General features: G+C 44.2%; 1 protein-coding gene across 4 annotated transcripts in view; it reads right to left on the bottom strand.

The window, feature by feature from the left end:
* The window catches only part of LOC139767120 (uncharacterized), a 186608-nt gene that overhangs the window by 21926 nt on the left and 137623 nt on the right, over window positions 1–27059 (bottom strand). For 3 of the 4 annotated variants that reach the window (XM_071696126.1, XM_071696125.1, XM_071696128.1), the window contains one exon: window positions 2192–3544. The gene's annotated coding sequence lies outside the window, so the exon portion shown is untranslated. Of the gene's footprint in view, window positions 1–2191; window positions 3545–7110; window positions 7179–27059 lie in introns of those variants that run through there. The other variant, XM_071696127.1, reaches the window with a different exon arrangement.

Genomic DNA, 27059 nt, shown 5'->3' on the forward strand with positions numbered 1-27059 from the left:
CAAGATGGAAAGATAACACTTTTAAGTATGGCAAAGTCAACGCTGTAAGTGTGGGAGCTTTGTGTATTCAGTATGAACATTCCTTTTATGATCAGGAGGAGGGACAAGTGGCAAGCGGGGCGGCGGGGCGGGGCGGGCGCGCCATGATTACCAATCCAGTGCGAAAAATTGGATTTTTGTCCTGGTCACTTTGAAGGTAATGCGCTGCCTCTGAATCCGAGCGGAAACCTGGTGGGGCGCAGAGAGAGAGAGAGAGAGAGAGAGAGAGAGAGAGAGAGAGAGAGAGAGAGATAGAGAGAGAAACTACCCTACCACCACAAGTACCTATGAAGATATTTTTTTTGTCATGGGTCAGAGGCGGCGCGTAGCAACTCACGCTTACAAGAGAGCAAACACTTCATCGTTGTTGGCCATTTGGGAAATTATCAGAATATATATCTAAAAAAAAGACATGTACATTGCTTTTATACCTGTCTCTAAACTTTTCTGCCATATATATTGAGTAGGTTTTAATATCTGATGGTTTCCACACGTCTTGTTACTGCCATATATATTGAGTAGCTTTTAATATGTGATGGCTTCCACACGCTCTTGTTAACGTAACACAATGGATAAAGTCATTTGAAGAACGCAAGCATAATCACAGTGTGTGTGTGTGTGTGTGTGTGTGTGTGTAAAGACATGATACATGTATTTAGGGTGAACTTTCTCCCGTAACATGCAACCAGTAATCACACACACACAAATAATGCATGTGGCAAACAGGAGAGGCGATGCACGCTTACCTTATGGTAATCCCAGTGACTTTAAACAATGACTTCATACACGTAGCTGATCATATCATTCTCTTTCACAAGATTCAGTTACTCATATTTCTTACGAGTTATTTCTTTTTTAAATGGATGAGTCTTGGAGGAACTTTTGCAGTGTGTTAAAACCCAGTGAAGCTGTGGTTTCGATGCGTTATGACACATGGATGTGAGCGAATGTGGCCTTTCTTCGTCTCTTCCTGGCGTTATCTCGCTAACGCGGGAAACGGCAGTCAAGTATTGTGGTGGGGAGAGAGAGAGAGAGAGAGAGAGAGAGAGAGAGAGAGAGAGAGAGAGAGAGAGAGAGAGAGAGAGAGAGAGAGAGAACTAAGACTGGGGAATCGGTAGGTGATAATAGTGAGGAATGAGTTGTAAATCATTCATGAAGTTGTTCAGTTCCAACACCAACGAACAGACTCCGTCCAGTCCTCACCATGCCGAGGTATACACTGGCTGGCCTGACCGTCAGTTAGGGGGGGTTGTTGTTGTTGTTGTCCTTGCTCAAGGCAGGCAGGAGTGTACACCATCGCCGAGCAGGGCCGTGGGGAGGAAGTGTCACCCGAACGTATAATCGCAACAGGTCTTTAGAACAGGTTGTACAACACGCACACGACGGCACGAGACTTCAACACGACGGTACGACCTGTGGGCCAGTCTGGACTGGCCCTTTGATCTGAGCCTTAAGGGTAAGGTCAAAGACCATGCTGAGGCTCGTACCGCCTTGCTCATGGGTGCGTGTCGCCGTGTGTCATGCCGCCTTGCTCAAGGGCATTACTTGTAGTCCGCTCGAGGACTTAAAGACCTCATTATAGCCTTGTTAGCTGAGGGTCTGGCCTCCTGTGTCAGATCATTAGGTTCACTGGAAGAGGGAGGGTGAAGCACGATACCCACTTGGAGAGGGCTCCACTCCAGCATTGGACCAGGAGCACTGGTACTGTGCTGGTGGTGAGGAGTGAGGCAGTGGTAGGGAGGAGTGAGGCAGTGTTGGTGAGGAATGAGGCAAGGTTGGTAGTGGAGGGTGATGGAGTGTCGGTGGTAGTGAGTGAGGCAGTGTGGGTGGCGAGGAGTGAGGCAGTGTTGGTGAGGAGTGAGTGAAGCAGTGTTGGTGGTGAGGTGTGAGGCATGGTTAGAAGTAGAGAGTTAGGGAGTGTTGGCGATAGTAAGTGAAGCAGCGCTGGTGGCGAAACGTGAGGCTGTCTTGGTGGTGAGAGATGATACAATGTTTGTGTCTGACGGTTGAGAATGGTGGAGGTGAGGTGAGACAATGTTGGTGTTGGGAGGGAGACAGCTGACAGTGAGGGACGAAACACTGTTAACAGAGGAAGGAACATCAACACTGATGGCGGGAGAGACCCACACCAGGAAGGAGGTGTCTGCCTCACCTGTGGTCTGGTCTGGTTCGCTGTTGGCAGGTGTTGCAGACGTCTCAGTGGTCGGTGGCCTGGTGAGGTGTGTTTCCTACCTGGTGAACGGACGGGGGTTCGTCACCAACGACTAGGTGACTGTCACAGCTTGTTGATCTTTTGTGATGAGTAACGCTCTTGATGTAGACCTTCACGACCTGGTGACTGTGGCGGTAAGGCTGTTCCTTGTGGCAGTAGAGACGTGAAGTATCGGCTTATCAGGACTGGTTCTCGTGACTGTTGGGACCTGCTAATCTCTGTTTGCCAGAGTTATGCTCTAAGGGTCAGTGGATCTGCCCCTTCAGTAGTTCTAGCCACTCACGTCCTTTGGTGATTGTGTCACGAGTAATCTTCTTGTCGGGCCTCACGACCTGAAGAAGTGCAGTTCGATGAGCGTGTTTCTGGACCCTGGTGAGGAACGTGAGGCTCAGGCGATAATATTTCTGCTCGATCCTCCTCAGCTTCAGGGTATTCGAGCTTATCTTCCCGAAGAGATTGCACGTTCGGAGGACTATTGTCACTCCAGCGTGACTCAGACAGGAGTGAGTGGACGGAAGGTCTTCACATATATGAGGAGTCTCTGTGATCTGCGAACGTATGAGTGATTCTGGTTTATACTTAGCTTGGGCGGAGGATTGTACTAGAATCGCGATGTGGATAGTTAGTCTCGGAGTCTTAGGGCTGCATGTGTTGCGGTGGCTCGCTAAAGTGTTTCTTGATTCGGACGTAGGCAGGATGATGGGTCAGGGTGTGGCCTGGACCGCGACAATGTGTGATTTTTTTGGTGTATCACTCACACTTCCCTCGGGTTCCAAGTGAGTCGCCGTGCGTAGCTGTGGGAAGGAAGACCACCCCTCTGTGATGCGTCCCAGGGACCAGGGTTCGTCCTGTGATTCATAAAATCTTTGAGCCTTCCTTGTCTCTGTGTTGCTAGTCACGTTGCCGAGGGTTAAATGACCACCAGCACCTGTAAGGAAATACTGACGAAACTTATCGTTTCATATGATACTGCATCAGTCAGATCAACTGGTGTGCGTTGGGGCGATCTTGTGTACGTTATTTCGAGATCCTTTCCCGCGTCGATGAGTAGGTGTGAATGTTGGCCGCTTGGGTGTATGAGGCACCTTACTTCTTCCAGGATCTTCCACAGCTGTGTCCTGGTGGACCTAGTGCCACCTGCTGCTGTACTCCCCGTGCCACCTGCTGCTGCCTGACTCTGAAACGCGGATGTGCTGCACCTGACACTCACAGATGTGAACCAGTGGCGGGAACTATTGACGCTGGGCTGGTGCTGCTGGTCCAGGCGCTCCTGCCTCCCACCGCTGGCCGTCCCTGCAACACAGGAGAAGGTCAACACCTCAACATTATACATATAGGATCAACACGGTATGGCTTGCATAGACAGTCAAAGAATAATATCATTAAAACAATTACGGTATAAAGAAGAGTTTTCATACATGTGTACGTGGCTTTGCAGTGTCTCTTTTAAGTTTCCGTTTACTTGTTGGATTATATTGTTTGATTAAGAGTTTTCTCATCAGAAGCTGTTGGGTTATTGTAATTTCATGGTTGATGCCAGATGAGAGGGAAGGAGGGAGGGAGGGAGGAATGGTGCATAGAAATATCTGTAATAAAAACCTCGTGAATGTAAACATGGGACCACAGCCACATACACAACCGAAATGAACATTGCTGGTGTTGCTGGCAAAGAATAATCTCCAGTCTTCCATGTTATTCCTAAACGCTGGTTAGTAAGAGAGATTCACAAATATCTATCACATTTGTTTTCATTCACGATGAGTTATCTTGTCGTCGTCTCCATTGGACACGGAGACTAGTATGTATATAGATCCTGTGATATAAAGGGCGGGTCTGACCTTAGTTCTCTGTGACACTCCTGCTGGACCAGTGGTGTCTCTCGCTCTAGCTGAGCTCACAGACTCTGAACAACAGCTACAAATTTCTAATTCTCACTTTTGACGATTGTTTCACTGAGTACATGTATCCTTCACGTTGTGGACCACTGACGTGATCCAATGGCCTCTTGACGCATCATAGAACTACACAATATATGATGAGTGTTAGTTGTTGCTCTCTGCCGTGAGTCCTGGTGGGGTCAGGACCTTGAAGGTCTGGCAAGTACCAGAGTCACAAGAGCAAGATCTCTTGTGACTGTGTTGATGCGTGTGTCCCACTGTCTCTGGCAACCACCTCAAATCCCTTCAAGCCATCGACTTTCACCACGATGGCATGACCCATAAGGTGTCATAACCTGGCCTTTGACCTGACCCTGTAGCCTCAGGTAATCCGTCCTACCTACGACACCAAACTGTTACCGTCTCACTGGCCTGAACTTTCCAGTCATACACCACAGAAGGATAATGATACCACTGAAATACGTAAGAGGAATGCAAGTTTGCAGCAGGGGTATAACGGAAGACCCAGGGGACTGCTTCTATGAGGAGTTCCTTCAGTGCCTTCAATATAGACAGGGCAAGTCAGAAGTAGTGAAAAAAAAAAAGGGGTTATACCCATCATGAATTAGACGTTACACATTTGGATGTGGCTGTTCCCGTGTTGGTCTGAGAGTCTTTGCGACTATCGTAAGAGCTAAATGCTGAGGGAGAATGTTCACTCTCGACTTTGTAGAGTATGAAAAATCAACTGCACTCAGCGGTGCCTGAGGAGAGAGAAACTTGGCAGTTCTTAACGTGGTGTGGGACACTAATGAGGAGGCAAGACTTTGAAGACGAAGGAACAACGTTTTCAAATCTCAGTAAGTGGTTGGGTTAGGGAAGTTTGAAGTTATCTTCCTCATACTCTTGATGAATCAAACTTCATTCTCCGGTAGACTTTACAGTGCGTTTTCTTACATGGATGTCTGCTGTTGAGTGATACAGACCTTAAGAATACGTTCCACTGTTATTCTTTTGAGGGTAGAGTATATGGAAGGATAGATTCCACATGATCGTTACGAGCTGTGAGCCCAGTACGTTAGCCACTTCGTGACCAACGCCGACGAGAGGGTTGTGTGGAGTGTTATACTGTCATGCCTTCTCTTTGGAGCGTGATGACGTGATGGGCCTTGAGTATGTCGGCTTAACCCCTTGAGTACGACAATCTAACCCCTTGAGTACGACAATCTAACCCCTTGAGTGCGACATTCTAACCCCTTCAGTACGACGATCTAACCCCTTGAATACGACGATCTAACCCCTTGAGTACGACAATCTATCCCCTTGAGTACGACAATCTAACCCCTTGAGTACGGCAATCTAACCCCTTGAGTACGACAATCTAACCCCTTGAGTACGACAATCTAACCCCTTGAGTACGACAATCTAACCCCTTGAGTACGACAATCTAACCCCTTGAGTACGACGATCTAACCCCTTGAGTACGACAATCTAACCCCTTGAGTACGACAATCTAACCCCTTGAGTACGACAATCTAACCCCTTGAGTACGACGATCTAACCCCTTGAGTACGACAATCTAACCCCTTGAGTACGACAATCTAACCCCTTGAGTACGACAATCTAACCCCTTGAGTACGACAATCTAACCCCTTGAGTACGACAATCTAACCCCTTGAGTACAACAATCTAACCCCTTGAGTACGACGATCTAACCCCTTGAGTACGACAATCTAACCCCTTGAGTACGACAATCTAACCCCTTGAGTACGACGATCTAACCCCTTGAGTACGACGATCTAACCCCTTGAGTACAACAAACTAACCCCTTGAGTACGACGATCTAACCCCTTGAGTACGACGATCTAACCCCTTGAGTACGACGATATAACCCCTTGAGTACGACGAGCTAACCCTTTGAGTACGACGATCTAACCCCTTGAGTACGATGATCTAACCCCTTGAGTACGACGATCTAACTCCTTGAGTACAACAATCTAACCCCTTGAGTACGAGAATCTAACCCCTTGAGTACGACGATCTAACCCTTGAGTACGACGATCTAACCCCTTGAGTACGACGATCTAACCCCTTGAGTATAACAATCTAACCCCATGAGTACGACGATCTAACCCCTTGAGTACGAGAATCTAACCCCTTGAGTAAGACGATCTAACCCCTTGAGTACGACAATCTAACCCCTTGAGCACAACAATCTAACCCCTTGAGTACGACGACCCAAGTCTCCCTACTGTTCAGGGTCCAAAATCGTCGTCCTGAGAGGATGTTATCGTTGTAATGAAGGTGTTAAGGTGAACCGGGCAGGTGCCATATAGATGAGAGGCAGCACCTGAGCCAGTAGTCAAACAGGTTACATCATACCTGCATGTGTGGTGTAGCCATAATGGTCTGGTGTCTACACGACTGTAATGCTAGTATGACACGGAGACTATACGAACCCAACGTCCTGAGGAATCTATTGTGTGTATTTATCAGGAGGAACGTTATGTGTGGTTGTGTCAGGAGGAACGTCATGTGTGCCTGCGTCAGGAGGAACGTCATGTGTACTTGCGTCAGGAGGAACGTCATGTGTACCTGCGTCAGGAGGAACGTCATGTGTACCTGCGTTAGGAGGAACGTCATGTGTACCTGCGTCAGGAGGAACGTCATGTGTACCTGCGTCAGGAGGAACGTCATGTGTACCTGCGTCAGGAGGAACGTCATGTGTTGTGCATCAGGAGGAACGTCATGTGTATCTGCGTCAGGAGGAACGTCATGTGTACCTGCGTCAGGAGGAACGTCATGTGTACCTGCGTCAGGAGGAACGTCATGTGTACCTGCGTTAGGAGGAACGTCATGTGTACCTGCGTCAGGAGGAACGTCATGTGTACCTGCGTCAGGAGGAATGTCATGTGTACCTGCGCAGTGCCCCACTTCCCCTCCAGGGTGGGTGGGGGGAGCAACACGAGTCATGGTACGTACCTTATCTCCAGCCAGCCAGGGGCACCTCGGCTGTACCGTGCGCACTCACACACACACACACACATACTAATCACACTGACGAAGGAACGTAGCCAGCACGCTCTGACCACCACACACACACACACACACACACACAAGATTGATTACAGTAACCTCCTAGTTTTTCTGTCACCGTTTTAATAATTACTGTGTTTGTGGAATTACTGTAATTCCCTTATGGTTTTTACTGTTTTGTGTGCAGGTCCCAGACCCCTGAGGTAAGGCTAGTGTGTAGGTCCCAGACCCCTGAGTTAAGGCAAGTGTGCAGGTCCCAGGCCCCTGAGGTAAGGCTAGTGGGCAGGTCCCGCACCCCTGAGGTAAGGCTAGTGTGCAGGTCCCAGACCCCTGAGGTAAGGCTAGTGTGCAGGTCCCAGACCCTTGAGGTAAGGCTAGTGTGCAGGTCCCAGACCCTTGAGGCAAGGCTAGTGTGCAGGTCCCAGACCCCTGAGGTAAGGCTAGTGGACAGGTCCCAGACCCCTGAGGTAAGGCGAGTGGGCAGGTCCCAGACCCCTGAGGTAAGGCTAGTGGGCAGGTCCCAGGCCCCTGAGTTAAGGCAAGTGTGCAGGTCCCAGACCCCTGAGTTAAGGCAAGTGTGCAGGTCCCAGGCCACTGAGGTAAGGCTAGTGGGCAGGTCCCAGACCCCTGAGGTAAGGCTAGTGGACAGGTCCCAGACCCCTGAGGTAAGGCGAGTGGGCAGGTCCCAGACCCCTGAGGTAAGGCTAGTGGGCAGGTCCCAGGCCCCTGAGTTAAGGCAAGTGTGCAGGTCCCAGACCCCTGAGGTAAGGCTAGTGGACAGGTCCCAGACCCCTGAGGTAAGGCTAGTGGGCAGGTCCCAGACCCCTGAGGTAAGGCTAGTGTGCAGGTCCCAGACCCCTGAGGTAAGGCTAGTGTGCAGGTCCCAGACCCCTGAGGTAAGGCTAGTGGGCAGGTCCCAGATCCCTGAGGTAAGGCTAGTGGGCAGGTCCCAGACCCCTGAGGTAAGGCTAGTGTGCAGGCCCCAGACCCCTGAGGTAAGGCTAGTGGGCAGGTCCCAGACCCCTGAGGTAAGGCTAGTGGGCAGATCCCAGACCCCTGAGACACGTATGAAGGCACAACATTCCTGCACAGGTGTTCTCTATTTGTTAAAGCATTGTGTTATCGACCACTTGATCATTTGATCCTAAGTGTACGGCCATTGAGCATGACGGTACGGCCATTGAGCACGACGGTACGGCCCTTGAGCACGACGGTACGGCCCTTGAGCACGACGGTACGGCCCTTAAGCATGACGGTACGGCCCTTGAGCACGACGGTACGGCCCTTGAGCATGACGGTACGGCCCTTGAGCACGACGGTACGGCCCTTGAGCACGATGGTACGACCCTTGAGCACGACGGTACGGCCCTTGAGCACCATGGCATGAACCCTGGGTATGATGACCTAGCCTATGACTTGACCTGGAAGGATCAGGTCAAATGACTGTCTATCATAACTTAGTGTCGCACCGTCGTGTTCCAGTGTCGTACCGTCGTGCTCCAGGGTCGTACCGTCGTGCTCCAGGGTCGTACCGTCGTGCTCCAGGGTCGTACCGTCGTGCTCCAGGGTCGTACCGTCGTGCTCCAGGATCGTACGGTCGTGCTCCAGGGTCGTACCGTCGTACTCCAGGATCGTACCGTCGTGCTCCAGGGTCGTACCGTCGTGCTCCAGGGTCGTACCGTCGTGCTCCAGGGTCGTACCGTCGTGCTCCAGGTTCGTACCGTCGTGCTCCAGGATCGTACCGTCGTGCTCCAGGGTCGTACCCGTCGTGCTCCAGGGTCGTACCGTCGTGCTCCAGGGTCGTACCGTCGTGCTCCAGGGTCGCACCGTCGTGTTCCAGTGTCGCACCGTCGTGTTCCAGTGTCGCACCGTCGTGCTCCAGGGTCGTACCGTCGTGCTCCAGGGTCGTACCGTCGTGCTCCAGGGTCGTACTGTCGTGCTCCAGGGTCGTACCGTCGTGCTCCAGGGTCGTACCGTCGTGCTCCAGGGTCGTCCCGTCGTGCTCCAGGGTCGTACCGTCGTGCTCCAGGGTCGTACCGTTGTGCTCCAGGGTCGTACCATCGCGCTCTAGGGTCGTACCGTCGTGCTCCAGGGTCGTACCGTCGCGCTCTAGGGTCGTACCGTCGCGCTCCAGGGTCGTACCGTCGTGCTCCAGGGTCGTACCGTCGTGCTCTAGGGTCGTACCGTCGTGCTCCAGGGTCGTACCGTCGCGCTCTACGGTCTTACCGTCGTGCTCCAGGGTCGTACCGTCGTGCTCCAGGGTCGTACCGTCGTGCTCCAGGATCGTACCGTCGTGCTCCAGGGTCGTACCGTCGTGCTCCAAGGTCGTACCGTCGTGCTCCAGGGTCGTACCGTCGTGCCTCAGGGTCGTACCGTCGTGGTCGCGGGAGATAATTGGATATTTACTGATCATTAAGGCGGCAAATTTCAAAGACTTCTGTTCAATGCTCCTGTTATGATAGGTTTTTTTTCTACACTAATTAATTAGTTACATCCTGCGTCCTCCTGCGTCAGTAGTATATAAGCAAACACAGGCAGCAGACCCAGGCGACAGACATCTCTTGTGTCAACGCCAGCAGCAGCAGCAGCAGCAGACACCAGCAGACACACTTGTGTCGGACACAACAGCAGACTCATCCAATGAGGATCACCCACTGCAAGGGTTGTTCACTGGGGAGGTTATTCTTCAATAAATGACTTATATATTCTAACACAGGTACAACAGGCCCTTAAGCATCCTGGGACGATGACAGCGAAGGATGTAACAGAAGGGAACACTACAGACACAAGTTTCAGGAAAAGTAACACAAATAACGATCAAAAGGCAGCAGTAACACCTGGGATGTTCACATCAGGGAGAGTAACACTAGGAACAGCAGGAGCATTTAGTGACACTGGGTGGAGAGGACATCAGTGCCGGGGACATTAAAAGGTGTGACACAACACAGGGGACAGTAACACTGAGGAGACGCTAGTGCAGGTGGAAGTAACACCAGATGTAGTAACTCTATGGGACAGTACCAGAGGAAGTGACACTATAAGCCAGTAACACTACAGAACAGTGACTATATTGCAGTAACACTATATTGCATCTTGATAACTAGATAACCCAAACTACGTTATCTACCACGATAACGAAATCTACCTCATCCCTTTACCCCTACTTGCTCCACTGGCTGGCTAAGCTGTACTCCCTCACTGGCTGGCTGGCTAAGCTGTACTCCCTCACTGGCTGGCTGGCTAAGCTGTACTCCCTCACTGGCTGGCTGGCTACGCTGTACTCCCTCACTGGCTGGCTAAGCTGTACTCCCTCACTGGCTGGCTGGCTAAGATGTACTCCCTCACTGGCTGGCTGGCTAAGCTGTACTCCCTCACTGGCTGGCTGGCTAAGCTGTACTCCCTCATTGGCTGGCTGGCTAAGATGTACTCCCTCACTGGCTGGCTGGCTAAGATGTACTCTCTCACTAGCCAGGTAAGCTGCACTCACAGCGCTGCACTGGTTCTGTAGTACGCGCCACCGTAGTAGACTCGTCTTGAGCTGTGATTTGCCCTTGTTCCCAGGCATGGGTGAGAGCTGGTGTATTTGTACTCACACACAAACCATGGCTTCATTCGCACACATCCAGTGTATCAGTCAGGCACAGTTTATCAAAACCAGAGCCTGCCATCCACACCCATGCTCCATATACTACCCAGTACACGCCTCGGGCTATCCTGAAAGCTGAGGACTCATTACCCCCCAAAAAAACCCTCCTTCTACATCCTCTGTTCCCCCACCTCCCTCTTTCTCCCTCTGCTTCTGAGAGATAGATCGTCTCTGTCGCACATCCTCTTTGATACGACACAGAATCGTGTCAGTGCACTCTGGTTCACCGTCTCAGCCAGGCTACGTTCACTGCCTCGCCTCTGTCTGATGATGTAATTTCTCAACACAATCAACTTGCCTCACTCCATATACCTCCCTCGGATGTCAATTTGATTTCCAGCACATCCACTCTTTTTCCTTTCATGGCATTCAGGTCCCCGAGACTCTTGTGCCCCCAGATATCACTATCTTTACAGATGCTGACCTTTCTTTTTTGTACACTGTGGTTACTCACGTCTACATGGGTCACAAACAGAAGAGAGAGAGAAACCTGGTTCAGATGAGGGAATGTGACAGCCACTGAGTTCTTGGTTTACTGTATCGTTGTCACTCATTGTCCCAAGACCAAGACGATTGTACCTTTGGCGGGTGGGTACCACCTGTCGTCTGTGCATATCCTATGATATGAATCATCGTAAACATAATGACGTCAAGATTTTGTGGCCCAATTGGTGGAAAATTTTTCCCTGGACAATTTCCAGTATGCTGTTTAGTTTACTTTGTCTTCCCATATGTTACTGGTAACCCATGATGTCTTCCCATATGTTACTGGTAACCCATGACGTCTTCCCATATGTTACTGGTAACCCATGATGTCTTACCACATGTTACTTTTATCCCATGAAATAAACAAGTGTATTACGTGGTAAAATTGATGATTAATAATCTTAATGAAATAAACTGGGTACGACTATTGGTGATAATGTCCCTGGACGCTGGCAAATGTAAGGACAGCCTTAGAATGATCTTACATCCAATATGATCACGTCTCCATACTTGAGCTGGTGGACATGGAACGATACAATAGCCTTAATACCATCAAGATTGCCTGACCCTTAATTAGCTATTGCTAAGTATGGCATGAGTCTGAAGAACGTTTTTAAAAACTTGAAAATTAAGTTATCTATAAATTCACATTAGAAATACCACTAAGCTTTTTTTTCTATTTTCTTTTCTTTTTACAAAATTGGTAAGTTAATGGCTAGTGAGGGGTCTTTCCTTTGTTTGAAGGTGCGGTCTGAACACTGTCGGTATGTCTTAGATAAAAGATCGAGTAGCGTTGTAGGTGCTGAGATTATTATCCGCACCCCATCACGTAGCAACATAAGTAAAGAAAACGTTTACTCGTCTGTTCTTAAGGAAAACTATATTTTTAAGGGAGCCTTAAATCGTTCGTCAGAACCCCTCCAACATGAATATCCTCACCAGCTATACTGCACTGGGGTCTGCTGCTGGTGTGGGTGAATTCTAGAAGTATCGGTTGAACGTACTCCTTCATCAAAGATCATCTACAATAACAGAATATAATTACTTCTGATCAATGAAACGTGAATATTAAAGTATACCGAAGACATCTGTGTGTGTGTGTGTGTGTGTGTGTGTGTGTGTGTGTGTGTGTGTGTGTGTGTGCTCGGGGTGCCATTACTGGCACAGGGCGGCCCGTGTGTAACTCTAGTGTAGTGGGGGCTTTAACGTGGATGTGTGTGTGTGTGTGTGTGTGTGTGTGTGTGTGTGTGTTGAGTAAACTATGAAAAAATGAATCATCCTAAACACGTTCAATTCATTTCCTTGTTTGTTGGTTTTATTCACGACAGAAGACGATGATTATATGTCCGCAGGCCGAGCAAACCAGCAGACGATAATGGACGGTGTGAGGAGAGTGGAGTGTGTTTCCTTACATTAACTTTAATCACTTAGAAGACTTGCAATAGATACTAAGATGTCTTCTGTAGCTCGTCTTGAATCAAGTCTCGCACCTGATAATGATGAGAGTAACCATAATAACTGGAAAGCTCTCGAATATCCCTTAGATCTTGATGAAAGACGTCCTGCGTGTGAGAGAAAGTACTTATGCAGATGTGGGAGAGTGTCAAGGGTGTGTGATGCCACCGTGATTGTCCGAATCTTCTCATGGTATATGTACAATCACCATCTTTTTTTTCCCCAAAAGAAGGAACAGAGAAGGGGGCCAGGTGAGGATATTCCCTCAAAGGCCCAGTCCTCTGTTCTTAACGCTACCTCGCTATCGCGGGAAATGGCGAATAGTATGAAAGAAAAGAAAAGAATATATATATATATATATATATATATATATATATATATATATATATATATATATATATATATATATATATATATATATTAAAGTGTTTTAGATATCTGGGAGTGGATCTGGCATCGGATGGAACCATGGAAGCGGAAGTGAATCATAGGGTGGGGAGGGGGCGAAAATCCTGGGAGCCTTGAAGAATGTGTGGAAGTCGAGAACATTATCTCGGAAAGCAAAAATGGGTATGTCTGAAGGAATAGTGGTTCCAACAATGTTGTATGGTTGCGAGGCGTGGGCTATGGATAGAGGAGTGCGCAGGAGGGTGGATGTGCTGGAAATGAGATGTTTGAGGACAATATGTGGTGTGAGGTGGTTTGATCGAGTAAGTAATGTAAGGGTAAGAGAGATGTGTGGAAATAACAAGAGCGTGGCTGAGAGAGCAGAAGAGGGTGTTTTGAAATGGTTTGGGCACATGGAGAGAATGAGTGAGGAAAGATTGACCAAGAGGATATATGTGTCGGAGGTGGAGGGAACGAGGAGAAATGGGAGACCAAATTGGAGGTGGAAAGACGGAGTGAAAAAGATTTTGAGTGATCGGGGCCTGAACATGCAGGAGGGTGAAAGGCGGGCAAGGAATAGAGTGAATTGGATCGATGTGGTATACCGGGGTCGACGTGCTGTCAATGGATTGAATCAGGGCATGTGAAGCGTCTGGGGTAAACCATGGAAAGTTCTGTGGGGCCTGGATGTGGAAAGGGAGCTGTGGTTTAGGGCATTATTGCATGACAGCTAGACTAAGTGTGAACGAATGGGGCCTTTGTTGTCTTTTCCTAGCGCTAACGCGCACACATGATGGGGGAGGGGGATGGTATTCCATGAGTGGCGAGGTGGCGATGGGAATGAATAAAGGCAGACAGTGTGAATTGTGTGCATGTGTATATATGTATATGTCTGTGTGTGTATATATATGTGTACATTGAGATGTTTTTTTTTTTTTTTTTTTTTTTTTTATACTTTGTCGCTGTCTCCCGCGTTTGCGAGGTAGCGCAAGGAAACAGACGAAAGAAATGGCCCAACCCCCCCCCCCCCCATACACATGTACATACACACGTCCACACACGCAAATATACATACCTACACAGCTTTCCATGGTTTACCCCAGACGCTTCACATGCCTTGCTTCAATCCACTGACAGCACGTCAACCCCTGTATACCACATGACTCCAATTCACTCTATTTCTTGCCCTCCTTTCACCCTCCTGCATGTTCAGGCCCCGATCACACAAAATCTTTTTCACTCCATCTTTCCACCTCCAATTTGGTCTCCCTCTTCTCCTCGTTCCCTCCACCTCCGACACATATATCCTCTTGGTCAATCTCTCCTCACTCATTCTCTCCATGTGCCCAAACCATTTCAAAACACCCTCTTCTGCTCTCTCAACCACGCTCTTTTTATTTCCACACATCTCTCTTACCCTTACGTTACTTACTCGATCAAACCACCTCACACCACACATTGTCCTCAAACATCTCATTTCCAGCACATCCATCCTCCTGCGCACATCTCTATCCATAGCCCACGCCTCGCAACCATACAACATTGTTGGAACCACTATTCCCTCAAACATACCCATTTTTGCTTTCCGAGATAATGTTCTCGACTTCCACACATTTTTCAAGGCTCCCAAAATTTTCGCCCCCTCCCCCACCCTATGATCCACTTCCGCTTCCATGGTTCCATCCGCTGACAGATCCACTCCCAGATATCTAAAACACTTCACTTCCTCCAGTTTTTCTCCATTCAAACTCACCTCCCAATTGACTTGACCCTCACCCCTACTGTACCTAATAACCTTGCTCTTATTCACATTTACTCTCAACTTTCTTCTTCCACACACTTTACCAAACTCAGTCACCAGCTTCTGCAGTTTCTCACATGAATCAGCCACCAGCGCTGTATCATCAGCGAACAACAACTGACTCACTTCCCAAGCTCTCTCATCCCCAACAGACTTCATACTTGCCCCTCTTTCCAGGACTCTTGCATTTACCTCCCTTACAACCCCATCCATAAACAAATTAAACAACCATGGAGACATCACACACCCCTGCCGCAAACCTACATTCACTGAGAACCAATCACTTTCCTCTCTTCCTACACGTACACATGCCTTACATCCTCGATAAAAACTTTTCACTGCTTCTAACAACTTGCCTCCCACACCATATATTCTTAATACCTTCCACAGAGCATCTCTATCAACTCTATCATATGCCTTCTCCAGATCCATAAATGCTACATACAAATCCATTTGCTTTTCTAAGTATTTCTCACATACATTCTTCAAAGCAAACACCTGATCCACACATCCTCTACCACTTCTGAAACCGCACTGCTCTTCCCCAATCTGATGCTCTGTACATGCCTTCACCCTCTCAATCAATACCCTCCCATATAATTTACCAGGAATACTCAACAAACTTATACCTCTGTAATTTGAGCACTCACTCTTATCCCCTTTGCCTTTGTACAATGGCACTATGCACGCATTCCGCCAATCCTCAGGCACCTCACCATGAGTCATACATACATTAAATAACCTTACCAACCAGTCAACAATACAGTCACCCCCTTTCTTAATAAATTCCACTGCAATACCATCCAAACCTGCTGCCTTGCCGGCTTTCATCTTCCGCAAAGCTTTTACTACCTCTTCTCTGTTTACCAAATCATTTTCCCTAACCCTCTCACTTTGCACACCACCTCGACCAAAACACCCTATATCTGCCACTCTGTCATCAGACACATTCAACAAACCTTCAAAATACTCATTCCATCTCCTTCTCACATCACCGCTACTTGTTATCACCTCCCCATTTACGCCCTTCACTGAAGTTCCCATTTGCTCCCTTGTCTTACGCACCCTATTTACCTCCTTCCAGAACATCTTTTTATTCTCCCTAAAATTTACTGATAGTCTCTCACCCCAACTCTCATTTGCCCTTTTTTTCACCTCTTGCACCTTTCTCTTGACCTCCTGTCTCTTTCTTTTATACTTCTCCCACTCAATTGCATTTTTTCCCTGCAAAAATCGTCCAAATGCCTCTCTCTTCTCTTTCACTAATACTCTTACTTCTTCATCCCACCACTCACTACCCTTTCTAAACAGCCCACCTCCCACTCTTCTCATGCCACAAGCATCTTTTGCGCAATCCATCACTGATTCCCTAAATACATCCCATTCCTCCCCCACTCCCCTTACTTCCATTGTTCTCACCTTTTTCCATTCTGTACACAGTCTCTCCTGGTACTTCCCCACACAGGTCTCCTTCCCAAGCTCACTTACTCTCACCACCTTCTTCACCCCAACATTCACTCCTCTTTTCTGAAAACCCATACTAATCTTCACCTTAGCCTCCACAAGATAATGATCAGACATCCCTCCAGTTGCACCTCTCAGCACATTAACATCCAAAAGTCTCTCTTTCGCACGCCTGTCAATTAACACGTAATCCAATAACGCTCTCTGGCCATCTCTCCTACTTACATAAGTATACTTATGTATATCTCGCTTTTTAAACCAGGTATTCCCAATCATCAGTCCTTTTTCAGCACATAAATCTACAAGCTCTTCACCATTTCCATTTACAACACTGAACACCCCATGCATACCAATTATTCCCTCAACTGCCACATTACTCACCTTTGCATTCAAATCACCCATCACTATAACCCGGTCTCGTGCATCAAAACCGCTAACACACTCATTTAGCTGCTCCCAAAACACTTGCCTCTCATGATCTTTCTTCTCATGCCCAGGTGCATATGCACCAATAATCACCCACCTCTCTCCATCAACTTTCAATTTTACCCATATTAATCGAGAATTTACTTTCTTACATTCTATCACATACTCCCACAACTCCTGTTTCAGGAGTATTGCTACTCCTTCCCTTGCTCTTGTCCTCTCACTAACCCCTGACTTCACTCCCCAGACATTTCCAAACCACTCCTCCCCTTTACCCTTGAGCTTCGTTTCACTCAGAGCCAAAACATCCAGGTTCCTTTCCTCAAACATACTACCTATCTCTCCTTTTTTCACATCTTGGTTACATCCACACACATTTAGGCACCCCACTCTGAGCCTTCGAGGAGGATGATCACTCCCCGCGTGACTCCTTCTTCTGTTTCCCATTTTAGAAAGTTAATACAAGGAGGGGAGGATTTCCGATGTATGGGTATGTATATTTGCGTGTGGGGACGTGTATGTATATACATGTGTATGGGGGTGGGTTGGGCCATTTCTTTCGTCTGTTTCCTTGCGCTACCTCGCAAACGCGAGAGACAGCGACAAAGCAAAATAAATAAGAATAAATAAAATATATATATATAATGGGAGCGGGGGGCTGGAAATCCTCCCCTCTCGTTTTTTTTATTTAATTTTCCAAAAGAAGGAATAGAGAAGGGGGCCAGGTGAGGATATTCCCTCAAAGGCTCAGTCCTCTGTTCTTAACGATACCTCACTAACGCGGGAAATGGCGAATAGTATGATATATATATATATATATATATATATATATATATATATATATATATATATATATATATATATATATATATATATATATATATATATATATATAATGATCGTTCACTCCTGGACGCATAAAAGTAGTTGTGCAGTACTTTCTCTCTCATGGTGGAGCAAAGCCGTGTGGATGCTCACAATGTCCAAAGGCCTTCTTTCGGAAGAGCAATTTACCATAATACGTGACGATTCATACAGGAGAGAAGCCATGGACTACCACACTGGCAAACGACAATCTCCTGTGAGGGGGCCATCTGATGCTGCACATGACTCTTCATACAGGAAAGAAACCACATGATGTTTACACGGCCAAAGTCTCGCGCGGCACATGACAATTCACACAAGAAAGAAGCCACGTGATGGTCACAGTGCCACACTAACACTTTGGGCACTAGTGCGTGTGTGTCTAACGCACTCCCCACTCCAGCAGGTGCACAGAGCTTTCGATACGAAGCGGGCATTGCTTAGTTTTAGGTGTACTTATTTTTTCATAGTTTCGTCAAATTTCGACAAATTCTTTGTCCACTTCTCAGATACATCATAAGTGTCATTCAGAAAGATACACAACGTTTTATTATCATTATTATCATCATTCTTATCTTAATAATAATAATAATTATTATTATTATTATTATTATTATTATTATTATTATTACTATAATTATTATTATTATCATTATTATTATTATTATTATAATTATTATTATTATCATCATTATCATTATCATTATCATCATTATTATTATTATCATCATTATTATTATTATCATTATTATTATCATTATCATTATTATTATTATTATTATTATTATTATTATTATTATTATTATCATTATCATTATTATTATTATTATTATCATCATTATTATTATTATTATTATTATTATCATTATCATTATTATTATTATTATTATCATCATTATTATTATTATCATTATTATTATCATTATCATTATCATTATTATTATTATTATTATTATTATTATTATCATTATCATTATTATTATTATTATTATCATTATTATTATTATTATTATTATTATTATTATTATCATTATCATTATTATTATTATTATTATCATCATTATTATTATTATCATTATTATTATCATTATCATTATCATTATTATTATTATTATTATTATTATTATTATTATCATTATCATTATTATTATTATTATTATCATCATTATTATTATTATTATTATTATTATCATTATCATTATCATTATTATTATTATTATTATTATTATTATTATTATTATCATTATCATTATTATTATTATTATTATTATCATTATTATTATTATTATTATTATCATTATTATTATTATCATTATTATTATTATTATCATTATTATCATCATATTGTATCGGTTTATGAAATTTGTCAAATTTCTAAAGACAATATTGCCATAATTGTGTCGTAAAACATATCAACACTTGGGGTATAAAGCACCTTAGAGAATTCCTTCAGCTAATGTTAGATTTCTACTTTTCTGAAATCTGTAGATGAATGAATGAGAAAATAAAACTTAGTATATAGGAAAAGTTACTTTTGAGATATGGGTAAACACAGAAGTTCACTCACTCCTTGCCACTCATAACGCATGAGCGCATTCAGCATACAACGTATGTCTCAAGCGCCGTTATCATATCTTACTTGTGGCGGATCTTGCGTGTGAAAAGATCTCGGGCAAGCCGCTCCCACCAGATCGGGGGAAACCGCGAGTCACGTTTCAGTCGAGGGGTTGGGTATGTTTACATCACATGAGGAAGGGTCTGTCTCCTCTTCTTCATTCCCCCTGTTGACTCATGCCTTACTCTGTCTAGATACTTCTTCAATTTGCTCTTCCTTTCCACGATAAATGTATAAAAAACAATATCGATGAAAATAGATGTAATGAGAATATATATATATATATATATATATATATATATATATATATATATATATATATATATATATATATATATATATATATATATATATACATATATATATATATATATATATATATATATATATATATATATATATATATATATATATATATATATATATATATATACGAATAAAGTGCATATGAACGTGCACCTTCATAGAACATACAAACCTCCAACAGCCATTATCGAACCCGATACCCCTGTGCAAGAGGCGGGAATGCTACCGCTAGGCTATGGGCCTGACTAATAGGAAATAACTATTCGAATACTATGTACTCGAATACCCTTCGTTTTGTATGTTCTATGAAGGTGCGCGTTCATATGCACTTTATTCGTATTCATATACCTCCGCGTTGTACAGTTAGGTTCAGTAAAATGCTATCTGCTGGCTATGTGAGCCTGTTGGGGAATGACCGGTGTAGACCCCGTTGCTCACCAATGTGAGACGAAGGGCATTCGAGTACATAGTATTCGAATAGTTATTTCCTATTAGCCAGGCCCATAGCCTAGAGGATAGCACTCCCGCCTGTTGCACAGGGGTCCCGCGTTCGATCCTGGCTGTTGGAAGTTTGTATGATATATATATATATATATATATATATTTTCTTTTTTTCTTTTTTGCTTTGTCGCTGTCTCCCGCGTTTGCTAGGTAGCGCAAGGAAACAGACGAAAGAAATGGCCCAACCCACCCCCATACACATGTATATACATACGTCCACACACGCAAATATACATATCTACACAGCTTTCCATGGTTTACCCAAGACGCTTCACATGTCCTGATTCAATCCACTGACAGCACGTCAACCCCGGTATACCACATCGATCCAATTCACTCTATTCCTTGAACTCCTTTCACCCTCCTGCATGTTCAGGCCCCGATCACACAAAATCTTTTTCACTCAATCTTTCCACCTCCAATTTGGTCTCCCACTTCTCTTCGTTCCCTCCACCTCCGACACATATATCCTCTTGGTCAACCTTTCCTCACTCATTCTCTCCATGTGCCCAAACCATTTCAAAACACCCTCTTCTGCTCTCTCAACCACGCTCTTTTTATTTCCACACATCTCTCTTACCCTTACGTTACTTACTCGATCAAACCACCTCACACCACACATTGCCCTTAAACATCTCATTTCCAGCACATCCATCCTCCTGCGCACAACTCTATCCATGGCCCACGCCTCGCAACCATACAACATTGTTGGAACCACTATTCCTTCAAACATACCCATTTTTGCTTTCCGAGATAATGTTCTCGACTTCCACACACACACACACACACACACACACACACACACATATATATATATATATATATATATATATATATATATATATATATATATATATATATATATATATATATATATATATTTTTTTTTTTTTTTTTTTTTTAAATTTTCCAAAAGAAGGAACAGAGGGGGCCAGTTGAGGATATTCCAAAAAAGGCCCAGTCCTCTGTTCTTAGCGCTACCTCGCTAACGCGGGAAATGGCGAATAGTTTAAAAGAAAGAAGGAAATATATATATATATGTTATGTATGTGGGTGCCCAACCAACCCACATACACATGTATATACATAAACGTACGCACATATACATACCTACACATACATATACATACAAAGACATATACTTTTATACACGTACATATTCATACGTGCTGCCTTCATCCATTCCCGCCGCCACCCCGCCACACATGAAATGGCACTCCCTTCCCCCTCGAGTGTGCGCGAGGTAGCGCTAGGAAAAGACAACAAAGGCCACATTCGTTCACACTCAGTCTCTAGCTGTCATGTGTAATACACCGAAACCACAGCTCCCTTTCCACATCCAGGTCCCACAAAACTTTCCATGGTTTACCCCAAACGCTTCACATGTCCTGGTTCAATCCATTGACAGCACGTCGTCTATATATATATATATATATATATATATATATATATATATATATATATATATATATATATATATTATCCCTGGGGATAGGGGAGAAAGAATACTTCCCACGTATTCCCTGCGTGTCGTAGAAGGCGACTAAAAGGGAAGAGAGCGGGGGCTGGAAATCCTCCCCTCTCGTTTTTTTTTTTTTTTTTAATTTTCCAAAAGAAGGAACAGAGAAGAGGGCCAGGTGAGGATATTCCCTCAAAGGCCCAGTCCTCTGTTCTTAACGCTACCTCGCTATCGCGGGAAATGGCGAAAAGTATGAAAAAAAAAAAAAAAATATATATATATATATATATATATATATATATATATATATATATATATATATATATTATCCCTGGGGATAGGGGATTAAGAATACTTCCCACGTATTCCCTGCGTGTCGTAGAAGGCGACTAAAAGGGAAGGGAGCGGGGTGCTGGAAATCCTCCCCTCTCTTTTTTTTTTTAATTTTCCAAAAGAAGGAACAGAGGGGGCCAGGTGAGGATATTCCAAAAAAGGCCCAGTCCTCTGTTCTTAACGCTACCTCGCTAACGCGGGAAATGGCGAATAGTTTGAAAAAAAAAAAAAAAAAAACATATATATATATATATATATATATATATATATATATATATATATATATATATATATATATATATATATATATATATATATATATATATATATATATTCTTGTTAAGAGAGAGTCCTGCTGCCACCTAAGATCTCCTTAAAGAAGTTTCTCCAGACCATAGCTGCGCTACTTCCAGTAGCATGGAAATGAGGACTCTTTTGGAGTGAGAAGTTCTCTGACGAGTCTTTATCATCAAAGATACAGCCTCACCAAAGGTGACTTTTTCACCCGCGATGTAAACTCATGCAGGAGGAGTCCGGTAACACCTATATCTATCTTTCTATCTATCTGTACGCCTATTGTTGAATGTGTTAGATGATAGAGTGGTAGATATAGGGTGTTTGGGTCGAGGTGGTGTGCGAAGTGAGAGGGTCAGGGAGAATAGTTTGGTAAACAGAAGATAGTGAAAGCTTTGCGGAAGGTGAAAGCCGGCAAGGCGGCGGATTTGGATGGTATTGCAGTGGAATTTATTAAAAAAAAGGGGGTGACTGAGTTGTTGATTTGTTGGTGAGGATATTCAATGCATGTATGGCTCATGGTGAAGTGCCTGAGGATTGGCAGAATACTTGCATAGTGGCATTGTACAAAGGCAAAGGGGATAAAGGTGAGTGTTCAAATCACAGAGGTATAAGTTTGTTGAGTATTCCTGGGAAATTATATGGGAGGGTATTGATTGAGAGGGTGAAGGCATGTATAAATCATCAGATTGGGGAAGAGCAATGTGGTTTCAGAATTGGGAGAGGATGTGTGGATCAGGTGTTTACTTTGAAGAATGTATATGAAAAATTCTTAGAAAAACCAATGGATTTGTATGTAGCGTTTATGGACCTGGAGAAGGCATATGATAGAGTTGATAGAGATGCTCTGTGTAAGGTATTAAGAGTATATGGTGCGGGAGGCAAGCTGCTGTACGCAGTGAAAAGATTTTATCGGGGATGCAAAGCATGTGTACGAGTAGGAAGAGAGGAGAATGACTGGTTGCCAGTGAATCTCGGGTTGCGGCAGGGATGCGTGATGTCTCCATGGTTGTTTAATTTGTTTATGGATGGGGTTGTTAGGGAGGTGAATCCATGAGTTTTGGAGAGAGGGGCAAGTATGCAATCTATTGTGGATGAGAGAGCTTGGGAATTGAATCAGTTGTTGTTCGCTGATGATACAGCGCTGGTGGCTGATTCAGTTGAGAAGCTGCAAAAGTTGGTGACTGATTTTGGTAAAGTGTGTGAAAGAAGAAAGATGAGAGTAAATGAGAATAAGAGCAAGGTTATTAGGTACAATAGGGTAGAGGGACAAGTCAATTGGGAAATATGTTTGAATGGAGAAAAACTGGAGGAAGTGAAGTGCTTTAGATATCTGAGAGTGGATTTGGCAGCGGATGGAACCATGGAAGTGGAAGTAAGCCACAGGGTGGGTGAGGGGGCAAAGGTTCTGGGAGCGTTGAAGAATGTGTGGAAGGCGAGAACAATATCTCGGAAAGCAAAAATGGATATGTTTGAAGGAATAGTGGTTCCAACAATATTATATGATTGCGAGGCGTGGGATATAGATCGGGTTGTGCGGAGGAGGGTGAATGTTTTGGAAATGAGATGTTTGAGGACAGTATTTGGTGCGAGGTGGTTTGATCGAGTAAGTAATGAAAGGGTAAGAGATATGTGTGGTAGTCAAAAGAGTGTGGTTGAGAGAGCAGAAGAGGGTGTATTGAAATGGTTTGGTCACATGGAGAGAATGAGTGAGGAAAGATTGACAAAGAGGATATACGTGTCAGAGGTGGAAAGAAGAGAGATGTGGGAGACCAAACTGGAGGCGGAAGGATGGAGTGAAAAAGATTTTGAGCGATCGGGGCCTGAACATGCAGGAGGGTGAAAGGCGTGCAGGGAATAGAGTGAATTGGAACGATGTGGTTTACTGGGGTCGACTTGCTGTCAGTGATTGAACTAGGGCATGTGAAGCGTCTGGGGTAAACCATGGAAAGTCTTGTGGGGACTGGATGTGGAAATGGAGCTGTGGTTTCGGTGCATTATACATGACAGCTAGAGTCTTAATGTGAACGAATGTGGCCTTTGCTGTCTTTTCCTAGCGCTACATCGCACGCGTGCGGGGGTAGGGGGTTGTCATTTCATGTGTGGCAGGGTGTTGACGGAAATGAATGAAGGCAGCAAGTATAAATTATGTACTTATGTATATATGTGTATATATAATGTGTATGTTTGTGTTTGTAAATATATATATATATATATATATATATATATATATATATATATATATATATATATATATATATATATATATACATATATATATATACGTTGAAATGTATAGGTATGTGTGAGGACGTGTATGTATATACATGTGTATGTGAGTGGGTTGGGCCATGCTTTCGTCTGTTACCTTGCGCTACCTCGCTAACGCGGGAGACAGCGACAAAGTGTAATATATATATATATATATATATATATATATATATATATATATATATATATATATATATATATATATATATATATATAAATATATCACTATGAGTCCAAGGGGAAAATGAAACACGATAAGTTCCCAAGTGCACTTTCGTGTAATAATTACGTCATCATGGGAAACACAAGAGAGAAATATAAGTCAGCTGATATACATCGAAGAGACGAAGTTAAGACGCCATCTGGTAAACATGCGATTGTCCAAGACATGTCTTGGACAATCGTGTGGACCTTCTTTCCCCACTATCTTATCTCTAATGAACTTAGATACAATTTCCACGAATGAGTCCTGGTGTTACCCCGGACCTTCTTCCAAAGGCTACTACAGCCTAAGGCTGTTCTACTTCCAGTCGCAGGGAAATGTCGATTCCTTTGGAGTGAAAAGCTCTATTGACACGACTGTATTGCTAATGATACAGCCTCGCCAAGGGTAACCTTTTAATCGCGGTGTAACCTCGAGCAGGCTGAGTCCTGTAACACCAGATAACAACACCACACTGTCAACTGATGGCATCACGTTTGTAAACAATCCCTCGGAAATCCGTAGGAAAAAACAAAATGTGTAGACGACCTGTCTATATAACTCACGGCTATCTTCGAGAACAGTCATTCTCCCGTGGAGCCAATACACTCAGATAATGTCTGGTTGTCTCGGAAACCTACAAACATGGATGACGTCTGACTATACAACAAGCCACAAGTTTCATGTTGGTGTCTGTTATTCCCCAGCGGGTCTAAAACACCTCATCACTTTACAACGGAATGCCCCGGGTACGTGGAAACCACTGTGATAAGCACATGGTCAAGTCTAGACAGAACTTACCCTTAGTCAACAGCATATCAGTAAACACAGTTATCAGCAGGTAGCCAGAATGTAAGATTCTCTAACAACCTACTTGTAATGTGGTGTGAGTTGACCATCAGTAATGCCATATAGGGATGATGTGTGTATAGTTAACGTACCATGCCTATTCTTACCTCCATATTCCCTCCCACTCCCATTCCCTTACATCATCTTACATTTATGGAATATTCCATTCTGTTCTTTTGTATACATATGTAACGCAGACGTATAAAGGTATTCATATACATACTTATTTCTGACTATCCCAGGACCAATGTCCATGAAGGAGTCCTGCGCTTCCAGTGTCAGGGAAATGTAGACTCCTTCGGCGAGAGAAGCTCTTTGACGAGACTGTCCTCCCAGGGATACAGCCTGACCGAAGGTAACTTTTCAACTCGCTGCGTTACCTCGAACAGGCGGACCCCAGTAACACCTTCATTTATTCATCATACATACATACATACATTTATGAATACACTTCTTGTGTGGAATTCTTTATTTTGAATAATTAGATCGCCATTTCTAAAGACCGTGTCGCGATGATGAATGGAGTCAAGTCTGGACACCGTTCAACTATGACACAATGGTGGGCGAAGCCAAGACTTGAGTTCTTCACATTAAAAACAAGTACACCAAGCCTGACACAGGCTCTAGTCAATGACAGCCTGATCTCGGGTGCGCCAGGTCAGCCTGTGTGTGTTCTCGGGTGTGCCATTAATGTGTGAGTGTCAGTGCAGTGTGGTCTCTTAGGTGTATGTATATATGTGCTACATTTTCCACCGAAAAATTTTCGAAAAGAAAATCATCGACATCAATAAAGATGTTTACGTCTTGATGATAACGTATGCAGAGGTCACTTTGTGTCCATAAGATTAGCAGGAGCTGTAGATAAGACCAACGATAAACACACACTATCTCAGGGTTCCTGCCCCTCTGAAGGTAACAGATTTTATGCCAGGGCAACGGACGGGCCACGTTTGACCACGAGTTACAATGACCACCCATTGTCATATACCACGGAATCTATTTTTAATTAATCTTATCTTTCATTTCATGCTGATATTACGAGGCCTCCCAGTCATTTTCACTTCGATTTTGTGGGTGTGTATAACTGTGTGTTGTTGTGGCACAGTTATGTATCTCGATTAGATAATTATTGATTACGGCGCTATCTGGCATCTGATTGTTTTCAAATGAGGAACACATGCGCTTGTTTTCTGCACCTTAATTTTACGTCTTTTTTGAAGTATCGCAGAACTTGTCAACAGAGAACTCCTCAAACTGATGTCATGAGATTATATATATATATATATATATATATATATATATATATATATATATATATATATATATATATATTTCTTTTTCTTTCATACTATTCGCCATTTCCCGCATTAGCGAGGTAGCGTTAAGAACAGAGGACTGGGCCTTTGAGGGAATATCCTCATCTGGCCCCCTTCTCTGTTCCTTCTTTGGGAAAAAAAAAAAAAAAGAAAAAAAAAAAAAAAAGAGGGGATATATATATATATATATATATATATATATATATATATTTAGTTTGCT

The sequence above is a fragment of the Panulirus ornatus genome, chromosome 59 (genome assembly GCF_036320965.1).
Source record: "Panulirus ornatus isolate Po-2019 chromosome 59, ASM3632096v1, whole genome shotgun sequence".
Classification (NCBI taxonomy): domain Eukaryota; kingdom Metazoa; phylum Arthropoda; class Malacostraca; order Decapoda; family Palinuridae; genus Panulirus; species Panulirus ornatus.